The sequence below is a fragment of the Neofelis nebulosa genome, chromosome X, assembly GCF_028018385.1.
Source record: "Neofelis nebulosa isolate mNeoNeb1 chromosome X, mNeoNeb1.pri, whole genome shotgun sequence".
NCBI classification, from domain to species: Eukaryota; Metazoa; Chordata; class Mammalia; order Carnivora; family Felidae; genus Neofelis; species Neofelis nebulosa.
The window spans coordinates 88050772-88055470 of NC_080800.1; positions in this window are offsets into that span (position 1 = coordinate 88050772).

Here is a 4699-nt window from a genome sequence, read left to right on the forward strand (position 1 = left end):
GATCTGTATCATATCTGTACCGGTCTTTCTGCCAAAGGTTTGGTCTAGGTGTCTTACCGCCCAGTGATCATTCTTCTGTGCTTCCAGACTGTTAGTTGCATTGTTAAGCCAAGAGAAGACCTTGGCCGCAGTTTTATCCAACCTTCAGACCTTAAGATGTCTGGGGTGTGCTAAGAACTAGATACAATGTGATTCTGTGCATTGTATCTGAATTACAGCGCCTGTGAGGCCTGCTGGATCTCTCGTTCTTATTCCTGGGGAATAGGAATCCAAGTACTTTCTCAGAGGAAGAGCGTAGTCTCTATAATTTATTCATTTTGGAACCAATTTTGCCAAATGTAACATTTCCCTCCATCAGTAGTTGATACACGTGTGGCATTTAATTTCAGGCCTTGTAATTAAACTCTGGGGAAGGTAAATGTGTACAATTGAATGAATGCTAACGCATTCCAGAAGGTGAAGGGATTTTTTTTTTTGGTGCATCATAAAATCAGGATGCTCTTTAACTTCGGGAGAAGCCACATGCTTCTTGCTTTTGTTTGCTTTGGTTGTGCTTTATGTTGAATACTGGGATGTTGACTTTACCATGAGTGTTCTGAAAAAAAAAGTGATTCAAAAGGGGACTGAGATGAGCTATGGAGTGTGTACCTCCAGCCCGATAGCCTTCTTTCACCGCAAGTGCTCTGGGAGAAGCTGACGTGGAGAACCAAGTGCCCTATCCTGCCGGTCACACAACTTCCTGAAGCATTGGACCCATTAATCAGGGCTTGCTGCGCTATAACTTTTGGACTCTATTGCGGGCCCCTTCGGGTAATCCAGTTCCTAGAATGAGGTTTTAAGGTCATTCAGGAAAGGCCTTCAGTCCCCAACTGTGGCCCCTGTGCCTGGGGGAGGGTCAGTATTCAGTTCCCCGTGACACTCAGCAGAGTTCCACAAACACCTCCACCGCCATTCTTTTTGGGAGAAACCCAAGGGTCCTGAATGGTAAGTGACTCCCAACTGGGGAATAGCAGCAGGAACAGACCTGGTGGGGTGTGAGGAGGAGATACCGGAGCTGAACAGAGTTGCAGCCCGATCACAGTTGGAGCTGTACCTGTAATAGGTGTAGGACCGCTTCAGAGCAAAAGGCATCACCAGGTTCTCTACATCCCTCACCTCCCACCCTCAGAACCAGAGGAAGGGAGGTTACTTGGAACAAGGCTAATCTCATTGAGTCCCCAAGCTAAAGATTCAGTTCATCTCAAACTGGGGACTGCTGGTCTCCTTGCCAGATTTGGAAATAGAAGCATTTTCTGCTAGAGTTCATCTTTTTTTAGGTTTTTGAAAATGTTTACTTTTGGGAGAGAGAGAGAGTGCGAGCGCAAGCAGGGGGAGGAGCAGAGAAAGAGGGAGACACAGAATCTGAAGTGGGCTCAGAATCTGAAGACAGCTCCAGTGAGCTGTCAGCACAGAGCCCAATGCGAGGCTTGAACTCACGCAGCACGAGATCATGACCTGAGCCAAAGTCAGATGCTTAACTGACAGCCACCCAGGTCCCCCCCTGCTAGAGTTCATTTAAGTTTTTTTAATGTTTATTTTTTGAGAGAGACACAGAATGTGAGTGGGGGAAGGGCAGAGAAAGAGGGAGACACAATCTGAAACAGGCTCCAGGCTCTGAGCTGTCAGCACAGAGCCCGATGTGGGACTCGAACATGGGAACGCGAGATCATGACCTGAGCCAAAGTTGGATGCTTAACTGACTGAGCCACCCAGGCGCCCCTGCTAGAGTTTATTTAATTTGACTATTAATAACATGTAGCCCTTGACCTGAAGGTTATTTGGATCATACAAAAAGCCTGAAATTAAGAAAAACTGCCCCTCTTAGTGATCTTGCCTCCTGCCATCTCCCTCTTACTAGCTCTTGGTGGAGGAGTGGGGAGGGGAAAAGGCTTCTGGAAAGGAATCTGGTTATTGGCGGCACCTCCCCCACAAAGAACTCTAGAAGTAAGGGTGAAGGAAGAAAGTTCTGCACTGTTGGTGGGCCCACCACTCAAGACTAGGGACCACTGAAGGAGTAAAGGTCCTGTTTGTGAAAATAGCCATTACATTTGGTGAGGAGATGGAGTCAGCCTCCTACCTTTCAGTCTGCACCCCTAGTCTCCAGCCAGATGCCTCTTCAGTTGAAGGGCTCCTGGAGCCCTGAGCCCCAGCTTCCTCTGCCTCTGGTCTCCTCTCGCCCTGCCTTTGCTGGGCATTTTGTCTTTGTTGCCCTTGATGATGCCTCTTGCCACCAGTGCATACACAATATGACCAAAAGAGGTTTGGCTGGAGGAGCACCATGCATCTTGGGAGTCCTCTAGGGATGCCAGAGCACCCCTCCCCCATCACATAACTGGGGTCGCCAGTCATACATTACTGCCTGCTCAATGGCTGCCAGTGGGAGTAGAGGATTAGAGTTAACACAACCATGGGGGCAGGAACATACTGGAAGTCAATTCACACCTCATTTTCAGGCCAAGGATTGACCTTGTGCCTGTTAGTCATTTGCTGCCTTTTGCCAACTGCTGGCTCCCCCTGAAGGCTGTTCTTACCGGCTCATCCTTTTACAAGTGATTATCCCAAAGAATACACCATGATATCTCTACCCTCCCGCACACACACACCAGTCATTGGCCCCTCGGCACAGCTGCTCGGAACAGGTGGCTCCTGTCAGGTCATGGTTTAAAGGCAAGAATGCTACAGCTAGACTCCCCCACCCCTTGTGCTTTATTCCTGCCATGTTTCAAGGTCTGCTTCTCTCTTGAAGATCTTTTTTCTACTAGTCTGAGACTCCTTGTTGAAGAAGAAAGCAAATTCTGTCCTGAATCCTGATGGATAAAATTTGGTGCTCCATAAACTCTTCGATAAAACCGTTTCCTCTAAGTCCCATGTTTCACAGCATAGTTATTTACAACTGTAGGGGAGCTAAGAGAATGACAGGCATATTCAGACCTGGACAGCCTGTGGTAATGATTGTCTAGTTCTCTCCATGGCCCTGAAGATCGCCAAGGGAAAGGGCTTGTGGGGCTGGACAGATTCCCCCCACCCTGCCCTTCTTGAGACCACTCTTCTGTCTAAGCACAAGGGGCTACGAGAAAGAAGACACTCCTTCCCAACCACCATCCCCTCGCTGCCTCTCTCTCCTTCCTGGGAAGGCCCGGATGCCCTTAGCCACCGATGTTACTTTTTTTTTTTTCAAGTGAGCTATACACCCGATGTGGGGCTCAAACTCATGACCCCGAGACCGAGTCATACGCTCTGACTGAAGCAGCCAGGCACCTCAGCCTTTGATGTTGCTAAGTAGTCTTGCCATGAAGCTTCTTAGGCCTGCTGTTCTTTTGGAGGATGTTCCCTTGGTTTTTCATTCACAGAATGAAGGGGAAGAAGAGACAAAGGGGCAGGGTAGCTCTCTCCAGCCCAGCCCTTGCTCACCTCCCCAGCCCCAGAGACCCTGAAACCTGGCTGGCTCCTTGCTGCAGCTTCAGTCCATGTGGGTGTGATCCTCTTTGTTTCTGGCCTATTGTATGCCCCTTGGTGACAGCCTACTGTCCCTGCCCATGCCCTAAGCCACCAGAGTGAGACTCTTCTCCATCTTTCCCTTTCCTGAGCTCTTTTCCCCCAAGATAGGCCTCCAGTAGCTCAGCTACCAACTATAAAATTACAAAGAGGGGGAGGGGAAAGCTGATTTGAAAGCAAAATCAAACCGTGCAGTGTGGCAATAGGCCTTAATCTCATTTCCCTCCACCTAGCTTTGTGTTTTCAACTGGCTCGTGTCTTTTATTTTCCAAGTCTCCACTGCCATACTCTGCGTGTCCGTTCACTGCTACAGTTGGCTCTAGTTGTTTCATCCATATAGTTGCCATGAACCCACTCACATCTTGTGGTTCTGATCCAGGCTTTGAATATAAGACAAAAGAGGGCACCCAGGCTTGACCAATCCATTTTGCCTGGGCAACACACGGAGCAGAGTTTTTCTGCCTCTGTCATGGAAATCAGCCTGGAGTCACACTACCCAACTTTACTCCTCACCTTCCAAGTTCTTGGGGTAGGGCCTCCGGTGACAAGGTGGATGGGGACTCTGTGGTGCTGCAGGGGCTACAGCCAGGCAGGGGAGGAGCACCATGAGGAGAGGGCCACCCAGTAGAGGTTGAAGCCTGGCTCGAGGACACTGCCTTCTCCGGTCCCTTTCCTGCAGCTATCACCTGGCCTTCAGGCCCTGTCACAGTGACAAACTGCCACTAGGGGGAGCCAAGCAGAGGCTGGAGAGAACGGACACTTGGGAAAAATGGCTCAGGGCTTGAGACTCCTAAGCCCCTACTGGTCCTCCAGGTCCCCTCTTCCACTTAATGTCCCCAGCAGCCAGGGGACAACACGGTGCCAAATTCATTCAGCACACAAGTTGCACAAAGTGTAAGTACATAGCTCCGTGTCTTTTCATGAACCAAGCGCTGTGCCAGATGCTAGGAACACAGAATCTGACAAGGTCCCCCACCTGGAGGCATTATGGTCTAGGGAGGGAAACAGAGCATTGGTGTGATAAGGGCAACGATGAGGCAAGAGCAAGGTTCAATGGGAGCACAAGAGGTGAGCAACTCAGTCAGTGTTGGGAGTCAGGAAGACATCCTGGAGAAAATTATTTTGACTTTTGAAGCAGTTGATTAGAAATTGGCCAAAGGGGGAA